Raw genomic sequence first — 20,766 nt, forward strand, 5'->3', positions numbered from 1 at the left:
AAAGTAACCAGGGAGATATTGCTTTGCAGATTTTTCAATTATTTTTTGAGATATAGTCTCTCTATCCAATTTGCCATCGAAGTCACTCTTGTAGTCTAAGCTGACCTCACACTACTGCCTCAGTTGAGATGGCACAGGTCTGCTTCTCCAGATCTGGAAAAAAAAACTTCCAGGATAAAATTTTTCTGACTTTGATGAATAAATAAGCATATGTTCATATGTGTCTACATATATGTACATGTGTAAGAATAAGTCGGAAGATTAAGCAGATGACAGATACATGCTATCACACATAAATCTTCAGACAAAGATTTGCATTTTTATTATCATAAGTTTCTGTCTGGATTGTGAAGTGCTCCCATGCTTTTTGCAATATTCATTCTAACAACATTTTGTTAACCCTGCTTTAAATTAGACCCTAAGGGAATCACTGAAAATATGCAAAGATGAGTAATACCTTGCCTGTTGCAATAGTAAAGGATATATTATATTGTTGCACATATAACTATGTTTTTAAGACATGACACAAAAGAAAGAGATGGCTTAGTTGGGGATCAGTGACCATAATTGATTGCTCTTTATTTTCATGGCTTCCAGCAAGTAGCATGATAAATGACATATATTTGATTTTTATCAGCCTGAAATCTTGTTTTTGTTGTCAAGATTAGTAGAGACAAATCAGAAGTCAAACAGAACTGACATGGAAGTCGCTCTGTGTTGTACAGACCTTTAAATTAAATGTTCCATGACGGATAGGCAAATAACTCCAGGGCACAATACAAATTTGCCTATCTTTCATTTCTACTGTTAGAGAAAGAGAAATGCATTTACAAACTGAATATTATGTAATATTTTTATTTTGCTTATAAAGCTAGGAATGCAAGTGTTTCAATACATATAGGTAGATGTCATTAATCTTATAAATCATTCAGAGAGGACTGATTTCCCTTTGACATGGTAGTGATGGTGTTGTCACAAGCCATATTTATTTTCTAACCTAATATAAAACAAGCAAGAAGCATAATAGAAAACAGAAATGTGTAACATACACACAAATACACACAATCACACACACCCTAATACCACCACCACCACCACAGCCACTAACAACCATACGGTTCTTTACCGTAAACTGACAGGAAACAAGAATTGTGCCTGACCACCCTTGTATAATCACAAAGTGCAATCAGAAGCTCTTAGCAAAGAGGGACACTGTTTTCAAGACATAATTCACTGACAGAAATAAATACAGATGCTCTTCGAAAAAAGGAAAACTTAGTATAAATACACTGATTTCTATGCTGTCAAATCCTTGAATTACACGGGGATAAAGATCTGTTGGGTCATGGTTCAAGGTGGCCTGATAGTAAAGTCTTAATGTTTTCTTTCTTTCCTTTCGGTAGCTCTAGACTGAAGCAGCAAGCCTTATTTTCAGAGTAGTTAGTAACCTATGCCCCTAAGGAAAAAGAGTTAAATGTATTGTTTAAAAGCCAAACAACTTACTGCTCCTATTGGCTCGATTTGGACATAGTTCATTTCAATACAAGACCAAAAAAAGTAATTCTGACACTACCATGAACTTAAGAGACTAGAATCCTGCGGCATGATTTAACGTAAGTTTCCCTTTTTATAAGTATGTTGCCTAAAGCAAGTGGCTTAAACTTTTTTCCCAACTCCCATATGGAGATTGTGAAAAGTAACACTTATCTCCATCATATTTTTATATTGGCTAGCAAGCCTATGCATCAAGGTCACAAAGAAAGCACATAGGGTTGCTATCAAGTTCAAATCTGACTTACGCAAGCTGAATAGAAGATAGATATGCAAAATGAAATCCAATTATTACTATGTTTTTCATCTGTTTCTGGATATCTGTCTGTCTGTGTCTGTGTCTGTGTCTGTGTCTGTGTCTGTGTCTGTGTGTGTCTGTCTGTCTGTCTGTCTGTCTGTCTCTCTCTCTCTCTCTCTCTCTCTCTCTCTCTCTCTCTCTCTCTCTCTCTCTCTCTCTCTGTGTGTGTGTGTGTGTGTGTGTGTGTGTATGTGCATGCACACACACACACGCACATACACACAGGCACATGTGAGGCAGAGTTCACATGTGGAAGTCAGAATATAATCTCTAGTATTGGTGCTCTCTCACCACAGGAAGTCACCTGTTTGCTCTCTATTTTGCCATAGAAGCACCCAGGATTACAGCAACACCATATTCTGCTTAGCTACCACGTGGTCATAGGGACTTCCGCTCTGCTCCTAGCCTTTGTGCTTTAACATGGAACTATCTTCTTGGCACAAGTTACTAGTTTCCTACGTGGTAGATATTCAGTCATACTAAAGTACTATTGCAGCAGTAATTAGATGTACCTTCTTTTTCTATACTTTATACATATTTTTCAAAGTGACATTTTCTAAATTGAGTCAGTACTCAAAATCTGAGAGGGCATAAGGAGAATACACAGATTGAAAAGCCCTACAGACCTCCCACCTTGTCTGGTCTCCTGGCTCTCTCTGTATCTGCATTCCTTTCTATTACTTGAAAAGCACTTGTCTCTTTTACTTGCCATCAGTTTTGTTTTCATGCAAATAGTTGAAGAATAGCTTAGCAGGCTTTTTTAAGCCTTTAACAGAAATATTCCAAATTGAAAGTTGTCAACACACTTGGGATTTCAACAGTAAATATTGACTGGTTGTATCTTGAGAGTTTAATCAACTGAACATCAGCAAACATTTGCATGGATAACCCAAAACTTTCCATGACTTAATATTGATTTTTCTTCCCAGGAGGTCATTAATGAGCTTCCTGAAGGACAGCATGACATTAGTGAGGAAGGATATATGACAAGGGTAACCATCAGAGAAAATAATTGCTTGACAAATGAGCTTTCTACTCTGTCTTCTTATCGCTTTAAATAATCAGGTGATAAACTCTCATTTGGTCCTAGAACATTATAAGTACACTGAGCAGTTTCCATGTATTTCCAGGACGGTGCAATGACTCATTAAACTATCCTGAAGAGAGTGAGGATAATGACTCTAGGCCCTCATCTCCTGGCTCTGTCTTCTTCCTCAGCATAGGTCCTGGACACATGATTCTGACATTATCTGTTTAATTCTTATTTACTATATTACACACAATGCTATGAAGGATCAAGAAAACCATGTGCCTTCTATAATCATGGTCATTAGTAACTAACACAATTAGAAAAACAAAATAAATGCTCAGTATTAATTTTCTATTCATTAATGGACAGAAATTTCATTAAAATCTTGAAATATTTACATTTACAACATTTGTTGGAGAAGCCTTTTTAAAACATCCAGTTCAGCTAATTGGTCATTAGCTTTAACCTCTACATAATTAATGCCAACAAATTAAACTGTAGTATCACAATGTTTATACTTTTATTGTATAGTAAGTCAAACTCACTCTCTTTGAGAACAGGCTCAGTTTTCTTCTTGATAAATTTTGTGGTCCTAGCATGTGACCATGGAGAAGGTATCGTTATGTGCTAAATAGACTTCTTTGGATTTCATGCTTCAGATTTGTGATTTAAATCATTCGGCAAAATTTTGACATCTGTAAAATATTTGAGCATAAAGTAGGGTAATTGTCTGGCTTGTCCTTTTCTTGTTTTGTTCTAATTAAAACAAGAGGCTGAGATTATTAAACTTTATTATATAATTCATTATCTTGAGTAAAATGAAAAAAAAGAACTCAACTGAGATAAAAAAGTATCTTATTTTTAGTGAGAAAATTATTTGTATCAATATAATTTCAAATTAGCTATTTCTTGAATGTCAAGTCTCTATTCCTGCAAACAAGTTATGTAGTTCTATGATTGAAAATAACATTGTAAAATTACGTAAATGAACACATATACTGCATATATGTATATATAAATGTAAAGTGTATCTAGTGATTTGAATATGAAGAGACTATTAGAGAATGACCAAATATGTTCAGACAGCTTACCTAGGAGTATAATCTTGATTCATCTCAATTTTGTCTTTTGGTACATTTGTTTTGACCAAAATATCACTCTGGGAAATAAAGTTTAGATTTTTCTTTCAAAGACATTAAAGGAGGTGTTTCAACATAAATTGTTCAAGAATTATCTGGGTCACATCACAGCTTTTAACTGGCACAGTGTAAGCCTCCCTTTTCTTCCCGGATGACAGGCTTTATGGAAGTGTGTAGGAAGATGAAAAAGGGATCATGGCTTCCTGGGCTCATTCTCACATTTTGCTTGGTCCCAGAGGTGGGTTTTCAGTTTTTCAGATACTCGAGCTTAATTTCACTTGTTTACAATGTGAGAGGCTCTCCCATGCTGAATCGATTCATGCTGCTCCAAGTCACAAGAGGCTGCTAGAGAAGCTAACCAGGCAGAGGCACTCATTTATATATTTTTTAAAGTACCTAATGGAAGGAACCTTGCTTTCTGATCACCAGAAACACCTGCCCTTAGAGTACAGGAGTCACAGGAATCTATCACTGTGTTGCTCCTCCACTGAACACCGCGTAGTAGGAAGTGCATCTATGGTGCATTTTGACTTTACAGGAGACCCTACGTTCAGAACCAACATTTTGTAATCAGCTTTGCATCACAATTTCCCACTAAATAGTTTCTTTGCCAGCTCACCAAGTTAAATAAAACCTCAGAGTATCAATCCTTGTCTAAAATCACTGTGACTTGACTCTTTGAAATTACCTCTGCTGCAGTTATTAGAGCAAATCAGAATACATTAAGTACATAAGGTTTGCTATCTTGTGTGGATCATAAAGGGCTTTGTTATGATAAACAGGATCCCATAATCCGGTTAACTCAATGGGTACCTTATGGACCTTTTATGACAAATCACTTAGATGCAACAGCTTTAGTTGTGCTCCTATGAATAGAAAGTATATGTTTTGGGATATATTAAAGACAATGAGTAATATAGATCACTGAAATTGATATTCAAGGTACAAAATATTTATTTCTTTGTTGCCAAATACTCTTATCTAGAGTATTTAGATAAACAGAATAGAAGCCCCATGTGTAAAACATTGAAGTTACGATATCATAGCAGTCTTGATTTCTTCTCTTGAACTCCAATAATGAGCATATTTTTTTATTTTGAAACAAATACAATGACTTTGGATCTCTTTTGACTCACATAGGCTCCAGGTGTTTTGTTTGTTTGTTTTTGGTTCATTTTATTGGACCTATTCAAACATTTCCATGGTTCCTGAGATTAACCACTTCATAGAGATCACAAAAGAATAATGATTTCTATGTGTCTTAGGAAAAATATGTAGCTTTCAAACAAAACAAGTTAACTAAAATCATATTAGACACCATCTATATATATGTATGTACATATACACACGTATGTACTTATATACACATATACATATATATGCACATGCATATTACATACAATCAGCAATGTGGAAAAACTTTGTGGCATATGATTGTGTTAAGGGAAGAAACTAAGATTATTGTAAGTAGATTATTGCTTATCTGTAAGCATGTGGCAGACAGTAGATCAAAGAGATCAAGTATGTGGAATGTGAAGATACTAGGTTCAGCACACAGGGCTTCTGAAATATTATTCAAACATGAACTATACAGAAGAATTTAAATAATTCTACACCAAGGCTAAACCTAGGAGACATATCTCTTGACTGGAGATAGTCACATTAGGTCACACATTAAATATTATTACGTAAATGAAATGTTCTGTTTTTATGGACAAACTAAAACCTGAATGTGGGCAGATGAAGGGTATTGTTTCTTTGAAAAGTCTGGTGGTTTGAATAAGAATGGCCAGAACAGGCTCACAGATTTAAATGCTTAGTCAGCAGTAAGTGGCCCTAGCTGGGTGGGCTTTGAAGGTTCAAACAGCCATGCCAGGCCCAGGGTCTTTGTAGGCCAGCAGAACAGGATGCTGCTCTCAGCTGCTTCTCCATCACCATTTCTGCCTGCATGCCACCAAGTTCCTGCCATGACAATAATAGACTAATCCTCTGAAGCTGTAAGCCAATTCTCAATTAAATGCCTTCTCTGATAAGAACTTCCTCGGTCATGGTGTCTCTTCACAGTAATAGAAAACTGGTGAGGAACTATGATGGTGGCCAAAAAATGAAGATTCCATTAAGGGATAACAAAGATACTCTAAACTACATGTCAATGACCCTGTTAAAGAAATGAAATCTAACATTTTCTAGGTGGTAGAATGGTTGATTTACTTAACTATACAATTAATAATGTCAACCCAATTATTGGCAACATATACAAAACCAAGGAGCCAACCCCACTTTTATGTCAAAGCTAGAAAGAGAATTAGATACCAATGCCCAGAATTTCTTAATATAGGTCCCCAGATCTTCTTTACTTGTAAGTGATAGTCACACTATGTCATAAATTTCTTGGTGTAAAAATTACAATGCCTAAATAAATGTTTTTTTTATACTGGTTGTTATTATTGTTGTTGTTGTTAAATGGAAATTCAGTACTAGTTTTAGTTATTGTTTAACTGGTTTGATTTGAGACCATTCCTGCTGCCATTAATTTAACTAATGTAAAAGAATTAACATTGTCTAGAAAAGCTACCAGTGTCTTTATTATAAAACTTCTTATGCAGTCAGATTAAAAACATGTTCTCGGGAATGTTGATCTGGCTACCACAAGGGAAACTCTAAGTATAACCATAAGAAATGAAAGATTTGTGCTACGTTATGCTGCAGTTCATTATGGGAAAAAATCAGGGCAAAAGACAGCTATATTCTAGGTAGAATTCGGATTCTGGGGCATTCCAACTCAGAGCAGTTCCACTAGGAACAGGAGCTTTGCTGGTGTTCTACAATGCATAAAGATGTCTCAGATAGTTTGCAAACTGCCTACCATTTCTGTAAGACACAAATGTCTTGTATACTCTTAACTTAGGCATTACTGTTCAATGTATTTGTGTTTCTGTGAAAGCTGATAAGAATATTGAGCCATATATAAGATTTATAATTCATATTAATAATCACACCCCTAATATTGGACAAAAACATGAATGTACATAAACTGGACCTTGTTCGTAGAATTTTAAAGCAAGTAAGATGTATTTCTATAATACCAATTAAGAGAATTGTGTGGGGAAATATCTTTATAATATGTTCCAGTCACCAGTATTCTGTTAAAATAGGCACTATCATCTGGCATTTGCAGGGATAAAGTTGCCACTAAACTTAACTATATGAGGTTCAAAGAGAATCTGGCTATTTGTTTGAACAGTATTATTACTATTCAAAGGTATATTTATTTACTTAGGCAGTTAGTTAGCATCAACTACTGGCTGCCAAGTTGTGGCTTCTGGCTATAGAAACACAAAGACCAAATCAGGATTATATCATACAACCTCAAGAATATAAATTAAGAGAAAAACACACTAATTCAAGTGCTCATAAAGCAATACTCAATGGCAAAATATTTCATAATTAAAATGCTAATGAATATTGAGTTATTTCTATGTGTAGCATTATGATAACGTCATTAAAATTAACAATGAAGTGCTCTGATTTGTAAGGGCTGGATAAGAATATACTACACAGTGAGAAGTTTTGACACCACATACAATATCCCATAGTTATGATCTTAAAGTTGTAAGGTCAGGGTACTGCTGCTTTGGGTTTTTCTGCGCCCTCCATTCATACATTAAGGATTGCTAACTACTAAATATGATGTTTCATGCCTGATCGGTGTTTATGTGTTTGCTAATTTCTTCATAGAAGGCCATCCTTTACAGTGAAACTTGGAGCAACCCAAATGTTCATGTTAACCTAACTATCTCTTCAAATATGTTCCCTCCAAGGACTTGCTCAGGTCCTGGAATTGAGGCCTTCAGTGGGAGAGCATTGAAGGAACACCATTTACTCTACAATAGTCAGGTTTTGGTCCACTGTCTTTTCTCACCTCTCATAAAACCAAATCAGTGTTCATGTGTTAAAATGTTCCATTTAATAACATTATTCAATTTGAATACATTTGTATGTTTAGGAGTTTGGAAGAAAACTAAAAGTATCTACTTGAAAGAATTAACACCATGGTAAGTATATAAAGATCCTCAGTGTTGGGAGAATACAATACAAATGGGATGTATTTTAGTCTTAATGGCTACATAAAAATATTGTGTTAATATGAAATACTATAAGTAAGTATATAGTGGAACTAGTCTAAACATTTATTATATATGCATATGTATGTATTTAAAATGTGTTAATTATTATATTGTATTTGCATATATAAACACACAGTATATAAATGTATATTAAAATATATAATTTCTCTCATTAAAATGTTTTGAGGATTTAATATTTTAAGGCCTTTCTTCTATCCTCCGAAGATCTGTTCATTTATCATAGGAAGGGACCAGAATCCTCAGAAAAATTCAAAACATCCCTACTAAAGGTAGTTCAGCCTTCTGTAATTTGAAGAAAAGGGGAAAAGTCAAGACAGATGCAGCCCCCTCCATCTAATAGGCAAAGATATAAATGAGCAGGTCACTCAAAGGAAAAGCGCACACTCGAATTTCTGAATTTTCACACTGCCAGGTTGTATCAAGAGTGAGAGCTTCCATCTGGCTGGGGAGGAAGAAATGTGTGACCTCCAGACGAGTAGGAGAGGACTGCTTTAAAGATGAGAAATGAAAATGTCACCAAAATTTTGAGGGAATACTGCTTCCCATGAGCAGATTAATGAGGCGGAAGCCAAGCTCCCACTGTCAGCAGCTGAATTATTAGCAGGAGAAGCAGAACCTGAGGACAGGTGTGGGCTTGTCCAAGAATGGAAGGATCTTACAGCACACCTCCGAGTGAATCACAAAACGCCCCATCTCACTTTCATCTGAACATTTTAATGCCTCATTTGCTGGAGACGTTAACACTTTTAATAGTTCATATTTGTTACATACATCTGTATCCTTCTCCTTCCACAGAGGAATAGTCATAAATTGGAAGTGGGTAAAAACGGGAAAAGAAAGCCGGCTGATATTACCACTTGGTACTCAGCTTAGACCTATTTCCATTTAAACATCGCAAATGTTAAGAGCTGCTTTGAACCCTTTCTTAGCAAGTGAAGCAAAATAGCCGGTTTAATATCTGCGCCTTTGGTCAACGGCACAAAGTTTAAAAACTTGGCTTTGTGAAAATATGTCATGTGCAACCTGGGCAAGCTTATATATAATCTCTAACTAATGTCTCATTTGGAAATAAATCCTGACTCAAGTTTGTTTTGAGCATTAGATAAAATAGAATACTCAGAATAGAGCTGGTTCTTTTTGCTTATTCCAGCACCTCAGATTCTGCTTTATTCTGATTTTCCTTCTCCAAGCTATCTGAGATATGATGTGCTGGTATCTTATAACCAGGAAAAATTTTCATTGAGATCCATGCTTAAGAAGGAACTCAAACAGACAGACATCTGTTGACACCCTTAACTGTAAAACGGAAATAACTTTTATCTCTGAACATAAACTTAGGGACATTCAGAATAAATTGTATTTATTTTCATTTAGTAACTTAAAAATGTCTATATTGGACCAAAAATTTTTTTTACCTAATTTAAAGATCTAAAATAAATTCAATGTATAGAAGCTTTTTTAAGGTGACAAGACAGCTCATGGCTATTAATAATTACCAAATTAATAAATACCCTGTGAATATTGTCACAGATGAAGTGAAATATTTCTTTCTCTCCTGTGACCCTCAAACAGGTATTTGTAACCAAAGGGAACACAAAGGTACAGACCCTGTCATGGCTTGCATGTATCTCCAGAAAGTACATTCTAGGTTGGGGAATAACGCCTAGAAGGGGGCAGCTGTGCCACAGGATGGAGCCTTAATGCATCAGTTATGGCTTTGCTCTCATGAGCTGCAAAAGCTTGTTCTGAATAACTGGATTTGTTACCATGAAAGCAGGTTCCTACAATGCTGGGTGTCTTAATGCTTGCTGTCTCGTGCATGGAATACTTGATCTTTCTCTTAGTATAATGAGCAAAACACCAGAAGAGTCTCACCAAACACCAAGAATAATAAACTAGGACACATTTTTTTTGAGGTTCCACAGACTCAAGTATTGTGTTACAGTAACCATGAGGCTCCTTGAGTCTGAACCTACATGCAACTCGTCCATGTGGTCAACCTATTATCCGAAATCCATTTTTAAGAACAATGGTATTAAAAGATCTTTCATGGTTTCATCTACTTCTAAAGATTGGTTTTTCAAGAAATAACACTTGAACAAAGGCCAAGGTGAAATTTTTGCCAAAAGATAGAAATAAACAACAGAAGCATTATATATTATTGATTTTAGGGAGATAAAGAAAAACTTATAGTGACACCATTTAATCAAGTAGAGAGGAGACTTCCATTTTATGTAGATCACATTATTCAACTGTGCTAGTATTGGAGACTATGCGCATAACCACTCTGTCCTTGTTCGACTCCGTTGTGTTTGTATATATGCAGTAAGTCATTTAAATATTCTCATATCTATGCTTATAAATAACTGAGTGCCTGTCTGGTACTAACACCAAACTTAATATGTAGACAGCAACTAAATGACAACTTTAATTAATTAGATAGACTATGAAAATTACAATTATTAATAGTTATATTACTTTCAGAGCTGAGGATCAACATTTAGTTTTGTAAACAATGCATTTTTCTACTTTCTTTTATTGTATAGAGTGATTATATCCCTCTAAAATAATAGCTTCCCCCCCCTTTCACACAAAAATACCCCACCTACAATGTCTAAATTTGTCATAGAACTAGTATAAGAATGTGTATATTTTCACTTGCTAATCCATATGCCTGTGTTTTAATTTATTTTTTATTATTTAGTTTTATATCAATGTGTGTGTCTGTATGTGTCAGTGTGTGTGTGTGTGTGTGTGTGTGTGTGTGTGTGTGTCCAATAACGGTAGAAGATATTGGATCCCTTGAGTGCTGGGAAAAACCTCCATCTTCTACAAGAGTAACAAGTACTCTTAACCACTGAGTAATCTCTTCAGCTCCCAGAAGCATCTTGAGTAGATATTCCTTACTCCAACCCCCAAAATGGATCACTGTTAAATTTGTTTAATTCAGAACTTATAATACTGGCTACATATAAAGAATACTAACAAGCAGTCAAGCATATAGTAGATAGGAATTCATATTCCTGTACTAAAATCCTTCTTTTTGGTACCTATGTTTCTTAATAGAGAGGGTGGTTTGCACCAGGTCATCTGTCCACCTACCTCATTTATGTTCATCTTCCCACTCTATCCTCTGGTTGTATCATTTTCTGTATTATAACTATTGACTCTGGCTAGCCCTAGGGTATTTTGTTTCTGCTTTCTGGTTTCCCTATAATGTCTTATGTGCATATCTTGATAAACAGTCACTTCATTAAACTTTGTGCAAATTAGTAAGCTTGAATGCTCTATCTCACTCTTCCCTGCTACTATATTAACTATTCCTAGAGATTTTGCCTGGGGATTAAAAATGTGATTATATTAGCAAAATTCTTTTTTCATCTATACTTTTTCATAATCAGTTTTCTTCCTCATATGCAATATGAAAATAAATGACCAGAGCTGCTTTCAATGTGAAATCACTATAAACTTTATCCACAAATAAATATTCAGCTATAGTTAAATGTCTGAAATGAGCAAATACATAACATATTGCTTTGAAAAGGAGGCGCTACAGTACAAAAATTATTTTATTTTTAAGTAGTCCTCATACTGATTACTCTATTGGAAGAAAATAGATGTTCACATTTTGGTTAACTTAAGGAGGTAAGTTATCATATTTTATCACATGATAAAATAAAAAGGAATTGCATACATATTGGTTCCATATTATAATTTTCCCATAAGTTCCTTTTATATAAACTATTGCAAGCAACCAATTAAACATCAAATGAACAATAAGAGGAAGATTTTAAACAAATCAGAACACTTGATGAAATATGTGCTCATTGCAGGTGGAAAATATCTAGATGTACAATTTAAAACATCATTAGTATTTTTTATTACATAACAGTAGAGTCAATTCTTCCTTAAAATATTTAAACTTCCAGATTATTCCTAAATAAGCATTAAATAAAAGAACAAAAAATTACATTGTTATCTAATATAAAAATTGATTATGAAGTTTTTCATGCTTTTTGTGTATGTTTGTATGAATATACGATATAAGTATATGAATTTATATATTAGCACAGACATAAATAAATGGTGAGAGGAAGATTTTGGATGTCTTTCTCTGTCACTCCCTACCTGCCTAGAGACAAGGTCTCCTTGTACTGGAAGCTCACCATTTTCACTAGCCTGACTGAATGCCAGGTTCTTAGGGATCTGTCTGTATCTATCTTTCAATGCTAAGTTTACTGGTCTGCACGCAGAATTAAAACCCATTATTCAGTCATCTCTCCTCTCCTCTGTTTCATGGCAAATTTTTTCTCCCAACCCTAATGACTCCCAGAATAATGACTCTTGAGACTCAAAATATTATTTTATAAATACCTAGGCCATGTAGCTAGGCTCTCTCTGACTAGTTCATAACTTCAAATAATACATTTGACGAATCTTCATTTTGCCACATGGCTGGTTACCTGTGCTGAGGGACAATGCCTCTATATTCCCCACATCTTGCTGGGTGAATCTTATGTACCTGGCTCTATCCTAGAGTCCTTTCTATCTGCTGGATGCCGCACCTCCTATATCCTGCCTAATCTATACGCCATCAGATTAATTATGGCCACGTGAAGTCACCATAAAAGCATAAGATATTCTCTCAACACTCCCCTTATGTTTTAATTTATTTATTAAAGCATATATCCCTGGAATGAGTTCCTTCTAGGGATATATCTAAATTACTTTGGCTATTTAATTTTGAAGAAAAAGGTAAACTTTCTAAACTTACAATATTTTATATTAAAGACTCAAATAACCAACAATTGTTTTATGAAAATACAAGGACAACTTAATTCCTCCAAAATATACTTAATTAAAGCATGAAACTTGCTACTCTCCCTTAGAACTGAACTTTTTTTAAATAAGATTTCACACCAGATCAATATATATTTTTTAAATACAAAGGGTGTATTACTGTAACAAAACAGGAGATTTTAGAACAAAATCACCTTAATTCTCTGGAATTTAACTCAGAGTCCTTTTTGTCTTTGTGTGATGTATTTTCATTTCAGTAGTGAGGAAAATATGTACTCTACCTGCTATTAATGGGACTAACATTTAATAAACACCACTCATAACTGCATGGGAGTGGGAAATAGACACACCACTTTCTCAAGGAACATCACAATTCATCCCTGAGCAACTTCTATGCCCCACTCCCCCCACCACTTTGTGTGTGCGTGTGCATGCGTGTGTGCGTGTGTGTACGCGCGTGCACGTGTGGGCGTGTGTGTGTGTGCGCGCGCCCATGTGGATGTGTACGTGCACTTGTAACTGTGCTTGCACATGAAGAAGTAAAAAACCAATCTGTTTGTGTCTCCATCACTCTATCATAGCAGCAACAATTATACTATCCCATATGTCTTACTGCATATGTTTGGAGGTCTAAACTCAGGATCCACGTTTGCATAGAATGCACTTTACTCACCCAGCCATCTTCCTAGTCCCTCCAAATGCCTTCCATTATCTAGATCTTAGAATACTAATTATATATTTGGCTCATGAAATAAATTTAAGGTAGTATAAATTTTTAAGCCCTCAAGAGTGTGTATCTGTATACCTGTATTTATTTTTCAGTGTTGTCTGTCTTTCCTCAAGCAGCCTACTTAGACTGTGACACTAGAGAAAGCCTAATTGCTCAGAATGATGGTGTCCAACGCAGTAGATTGTAATTCCCTCCTCACAAATTGACTTTGAAGCTTGCAGCACCTACAATCTCCAGATTAGTAAATATTAACTATACATTAATTCTTATTAGTCTGTATAACAAAATGTTTGCCTGGACTTTGCCCTCCGCTACTGTGGGATTTGAGTTGACAACTCGTCGGCGGAAGGTCCAGATGTCTTTGTGCTCCATGTCACGCAGTTCTCATGAACAGAGAACAGGAGAGTTATGAGACCGTGTGGATCTCTAGATGAAAGGGGAATGAAGAGGTCACTGGCTATCATGCAGTGGCATTCCTAATGGGAATCCTGGGAAACTTCCAATTTATCTATAAGTGATTAATTACAACAGGAGCTGGGTGCTAAAATAGTACAGCTGGAAATGCTAAAATGTTTGGATTTTGATCATAGGAAACATAAAATATATGTTAGAGATGATATAAGTCAGATCAATCATGTTGAATGCTGAACACAGAGATTGTATAATCAGAATAGAGTCAATGAAGTAGAAAATGAAGCAAGTAAATTATAAATGAGGAATACTCCAAATTTGGATTGAAACACCATGTACAGATGTATTCATTTATTGTGAATGATGAAATACTTACTACAAACTAGAGATATTTATTAGTTACTAACTTAATTTGGAGTAGCGAAAATTTCTCATTAGAGCAACAAGAAAAATACAATTTCTAATTTTTTATTTAAGTTTCACATATATTTTTCGAAGTAATATCAACAAATTTTGTTGTATTTTTAACTTTATATTGGTTCCTGCCCAGGTGAGGTACAGGGCTGACTTTCTTGAGTGCTACAGCAGGTGAGGGGATGGAAAATTTTTTTTCAATGATAGTTTGGAGATACTGGTCTCACAATCAGTCCTTTCAAGTCATTTGATTTTAAAATTCCATAATTTTCTAAGAAGGAAAGTAGGTGGAAGAGAACTAGAGCACATTTACTAAGCAAAACCTTAGCCTTCTAGCTGGACAAGAAGCAGAATTGTATCCCCCAGAGACATATACACAGGAGGATCAGGAAGAGCCAGGCCCTGTCCATTCAAGCATCAAGAAACAAACAGGCTCCTGGTTGAAGACAAACTGCGTAACATCAAAATTTAGAGTGAAATCGATAGACGTATCAAAGAAATACTATCATTTTCCTTGGGTCTTCTCCACGTGTAAAGCTGAAGAAACAGTGAAAATGGAAGCCAAATAGATAGGGATTTAGAGGCCTTGCTAATAAAAATCATCACACAGAAAGACTAACATGCCTCTCCTCAAAACTCTAAGCAGACACACGGTTAAGTGGAACGACAGAAATATCTACCAATCAAGTGTCTAATTACAGATGCCTAAAATTCTCTAGGCCCTACCTTTGTGCTTCCCTAAGACTGTGCCTTTATTTAGCAGGAGAATCTCAATCAGGTAGGGCAATGGTGAAGACTCAAGGGAGGTTTCTGTTAGGTCTTCTTCATAGCCACATTGTAAAAAGCATTTTTAATTCTTCCAGTATGCTGTTTGAAGTATGAATCTACAAGCAGTCTAATTAGATCTCATGCTCTCCCTCGTTTGTCATATCACATGGTACAATTACCTCAGTCTAACGCTGGCATGCTTTTTTGTTGTTGTCGTTGTTACTTAATCCCTAGACAATTAATGTAAAATGGCTAGTTTTAAGGAAGTATTCTTATATTTTGTGGCTTGCTCATTATCTTTATTTCTCTAAGAGAAGGAGATTAGAACGCTTCTGTGTGTACTTTTCATGGATCAGTGGGAGTCCTAAATTATCCATGCAAGTAAGACTAACAAGAATATTGAGGAAATCAGGAGTTAGGTTATGTGAACTAAGGATGAAGGTTGCATATTTTAAAAAAAAAGGTGTCTGTGATATCCATGGCCTATGTGCTACACTTTGCCAAAATTACATAACATGACTATATTAGTTAGAACGCATTCTTTTCTCTTTTTCTTTTGGACGTATGTAGATGTGTTAACATGAATGGAACATTAATCTAGAGAGACAGACTGTCTGACCCATCCTGGAGAATAATGGGGCAACTGATGTCATATCAGTCTACTTACACTCAGGAAATTAAATAACAACATGAATAGCTAAAGTAGTGAAGGAGGCTCTTGGGACAAAGATTAAAATGACTTTGTCTACTCTCATCCCTGTCATTCTCTTGGCAATGCACTAGACCATTTCAGAGAAATGACGGATGTGGGAATAAACTAATAGCAAAACCAATAGACAAATACATTTAGGGCCATGGGGCAGAACACATAAATGAAAAGATCAGAAATCCGACATCTCTCCAGCTGTGAAATTACCTGAGATACCCAGTCAGAAGGCAGTCAGATACAATAAGACCTAGGGATGAAATATTTGATCCTAACTACTCATTACCGATGTTCTGGCAGAAGGTTAAAAGCACAGATATGTATCACCTTGCAAAAAAAGAGAGTTACTAGTCCAGTGTGGAAAGGGAGAGGGGAATTCAGGACTACCAGAAGAAACTTCTGCCAGGCTTCCCAGGCCAAAGAAACAGGCCCCAGATGGAGTTCTGTGGACTTCTGCCATCTCCTTGGCTCAGCTGAACTCCTGCCACTTGCCTACATCTGCCAGTCGCACAAGGCAGATTCTCGTGCCTTCCACCCTCCTACTTCTACCTCCACCATCATCCCAGCGATTCAAAATATAGTTCATTTCACCGTCTCATTACTTATTGGAGACAAGCCTTGAAGCTCCTCTTTCCAGCAAAGCGGCCCACTTCCTGGTGCATGGATACTTACATTCTGCCTGGAGCAGGTGTTATTGTTTAAAAATACTAAAGGTCCTTTAGCTGCTATGAAAAGCAGAGATTTAGAGAGTTTATATGATTGTCAGAGCAAATGGCATTAAGAAATTTGATCTTGCACCTGCCTACTCTTCGAATTTGCATAAATGTTCATTGCTTAGGAATGAAGCTCATTTGGTTGTATTTCACTCAAGAGAGGAGCCCTGTCCATCTGTAGGACATCTTCCCAAAGTGTTCTGTATCCCTGTTTTGCTCAAGCACAGGAAAGAATAAGGAAGATTTCCAAATTTCACACTAAAATTCACAATGCACAAAATAGAACTGACAGAAGCTTATCCAAAGATCTACACACACACACAGACACATACACACACACACAATTTCTTATAACTGTAAATTCAGGATGCCCAATTTTGAAAAAAAAATGGCATTTTTCTCTCTGAATGTGACTTATTTGGATTAATATACTGATTTGGATTAATATACTGATCAACAGTGGTATTCGTTTTCCTACAAAATAGTGGTTGTTGTGAACAGTCCTGAAGCAAATATATGCAAATAGATACATGGTATGTTATTTTAAGTACTTTTGGTGTCTTCCAAATGCACTATATCTGGGTTACATGATACTCCTGTCTTTAAATCCTTTTTCTTTTTTCTTTTTTTTTTTCTTTTTTTTTTTGTTTTTCTTTTCGTATTTGAAATTCCAGTGATTTCTATAGTGGCTATTCTAATTTGTATCCCAGCAGCAATGTATATGTGTTTTCTTTTTCTTTAATCCCTCACATCTTTACCAACATTTGTTGTTTGGTTCTTTATACAAACTATTTTAAGTAAGATGGAGTCCTTATGTAGATTGTATATATGTATTTGTGTGTATTCTATTTTAAATGATTAGAAAATATAGAATCATTGCTTAAAAGTAAAAACTCTAACATTCATAGAAATAAGAAGCAATCATATATATCAAGAAATTGGAATTTTAATACATTTTGGCAGGCACAGGATACTAAGAGGTTGGTGGTAGTCATGTCACAGGAATCTGGAATGTCAAGCAAAACCTCAGAAACTTGCAGTGGACATTGCTGTGGCAATGTTCCAGACAAGAAAAAAGGGGATGAAGGATTTACTTCATCTTAAATATAGATCAAAGAAATGTAATCCATTGTAGTATGACCTCAAGAAATAGATAACTATCCATATGGTCTCATTTAGGAAACAGAGAAGTGAACACTGGCGTTTAACTCACATTCTCCATAATCAACCCCATGGAGGACTAGCCCCTCATCTAGGGTAGGTCTTCCAACCTCAGAATTCCAAATCTGGAAACTCCTTCACCAATGTCAGGGTATTAAAGCGCTCCAAGGCACCAGACTAAAGCTCCCCTGAAATTAACTTCATTTAAAACACTTTATTATTTTTCCATTTGTTTGTATGAGCACTCTCTCTCCTCTCCTTTCTCCCCTTTCCTCCCCCCCCCTCTCTCTCTCTCTCTGTGTGTGTGTGTGTGTGTGTGTGTGTGTGTGTGTGTGTGTGTGTGTGTATTTATGACAACATAAGGGTTGACCTCAAAAGACAACTTCACAGACCCAGTTCTTCCCTTCCAACTGGGTTCCAGGGATTGAACTTTGGTCACCAGGCTTGCACAGCCAGGGCGTTTATACTCTGAACCAGCTTCCTGGCCCAAGAACTCTTTTAAATACTACCCTGGCATATTCTTTTTGTTTTGGGTTTTTATTTTTTATTTTCTTTGCTGTTTGCTTTGAGACAGAAACTAAATATCCTATAGTCCTGGCTCTCCAGGGGCTTTGTAGTCCAGGCTGGCCTGGAAGTCACAGAGATCTGACTCTGCTTCCCACATGATAGGATTAAAGGTGTATATCTGGATTTATGATGTGTATCACACACTGGATGCCTGCTCTTTATTTGGATGTGTTTTATCAGTCACATTTTTATTTAACATGGACAGTCTTGTAGCTCCTTATATGGAGTTCTTAAATTATTTACACCAATTTTCATAAAGGGTGAGAGACTGGAATAAACTTTTTTTTTTACATGTAATATTGGGCTCTTTTCTCCAAGGTAAATTCTTGGTATTTTTGTTAAAAATAAAATGGTTTTGGAAGCCTGGGTTTATCTGTTTCTTCTACTCTGTTATCTCACTTTCAATAACTATTTTGGCAATTTCATCATTTTGATTTCTATGTTTTTGAAGTATAACTTGAAATCAGCTATGGTGACATAGCCAGCTGTGTCCATATTTCTCAGAAAAGAAATCAGAAAAAAAAAAAAAAACAGCATACCCTGTAATCATCCCCACCAATAAAATAAGATAAAATAAAATAAAATAATAAATACCTTGGAATTAACCTAAACATGCATTTAACTTTTATAAAGAAACCTTTAAGCTGAGCATGGTGGCACACACCTTTGATCCCAGCACTTGCAAGGCAGAAGCAGGTGGATTGTTCTGAGATCGAGGCCAGCCCGGTCTACAAAGTGAGTCCAGGACAACCAAGGCTACACAGAGAAACCCTGTCTCGGAAAACAAAACAAACAACAACAACAACAAAAATGAAAATAAGAAACAAAAGAAACCTTTAAAACACTCTGATCTACCCAATGGACAGGACATTCACCACAGTCATGTGGAGAGCAGGGACTGACTTTGACATGAGCTCTGGTGCTTCACATTTGACCACCTCCCCTTAGTGGGGAGGCCTGGTGGCACTCAAAGAAAGAATAAGCAGGCTACCAAGACGAGACTTGATAGCCTATGACCATATAGTGGGGGAGGAGGTCCCCCTCGGTCATAGACCTAGGGGAGGAGAATAGAGTGAAAGGGGGAGGAAGGGAGGAATGGGAGGATACAAGTGATGGGATAACAATTGAGTTGTAATCTGAATAAATTAATAAAATTAAAATAAAAAACACGGAACAAAGAGATTAAAGAAAAGCTTTCAAGAGGGAAAAATCTCCCATGTTCAAACATTAGCATAATTAATAATGTAAACTGATATATCACTAAAATCAGTGTACAGATTCAATAAAATGCCCCATTAAATCTCCACTACCAATCTTCTATGAAACAGAATAAAGAATTATGTATTTCATACAGAACCACAAACGACCAAAAGTAGCCAAAGTAGATATAAAATATTTCAAAGAATATTAAGAAAAATAGGTCATAGAAATTTTTTTTCTTCAAGACAGGTTTTCTCTGGGTAGCACTGGAAGTCCTAGACTGCTCAATAGATCAGACTAGCCTTGAACTCACAGAGATACCCTTGCCTCTGTATCCTCCACCAGCTAATGTAATTTTGATGTGAGTTATATTTTTGCTCTATGAAGACATACTTGTTTATATGTTGATTAAATGTCTTTCATATCATTTCATACCTTTGAGCCAGCTTGTATTTTTTTCCTAAGGGCTAAAATGTGCATTTTGTCATGTCTTCCCAGTTGGACTTTTCTTTATAGTCCTTTTAATGCTTCCAAATTGCCAGAATTTTAATAATTACATTCAACATCTAACTGTTAGCACAAAACTTAATATCACTGCCTTTCGTTCTTTAGTGTACATACTTACTTTGAGAAATAAATTTTAAAAATTACTTCTCTCTTTAAATCTACATAATTTCCTCCCAGTCATCCACTGGAGGTTGTTTTGGGTTTTTACTTCAGTTCCAACTTCACTGTTGGTTCATCTTTATCAACCTCTCTTAAGTCTCTTCTGAGATCTTTAGATGATTACAGTTTTGTGATTGGGTAGAGGAGCTGACCCGTCCAGTGTAAAGTGTTTTGCAGCCTCTATGTTTTGTTTGTTTATGGTGGGTTTTTGTTGTTGTTGTTGTTGTTGTTGTTGTTTGGATTTTTTGTTTGTTTGTTTGGGGTTTTTGCTTTTTTTTTCCTCAACCTATTTTGGTAACATTATTCCACAACTGTTTTTCAACATTTCCCTAGACCAAAAAAAAAAAAAAAAAAAGTCATCTGAGCTTTGTCTTTGTAGCACTTCTATAGATAAAAATATGAAAAACTACATACAAACTGACTTCTGTCCACCCTACATATTCCTCCTCATTTATCCTAATCAA

At 35.7% G+C, this 20,766-nt stretch overlaps 1 long non-coding RNA gene across 3 annotated transcripts in view; it reads right to left on the reverse strand.

The window, feature by feature from the left end:
- LOC311582622 overlaps positions 1–20,766 on the reverse strand; it is a 104,528-nt gene that overhangs the window by 72,558 nt on the left and 11,204 nt on the right. For 2 of the 3 annotated variants that reach the window (XR_014774174.1, XR_014774175.1), the window contains exon 2: positions 3,425–3,574. The exons of the other annotated variant lie outside the window; for it this stretch is intronic. This is a non-coding gene — a long non-coding RNA (uncharacterized lncRNA). The remainder of the gene's footprint in view (positions 1–3,424; positions 3,575–20,766) is intronic. 3 annotated transcript variants of the gene reach the window in all.

This window comes from Acomys minous, assembly GCF_964271855.1.
Source record: "Acomys minous genome assembly, chromosome: 14".
Lineage (NCBI taxonomy): Eukaryota > Metazoa > Chordata > Mammalia > Rodentia > Muridae > Acomys > Acomys minous.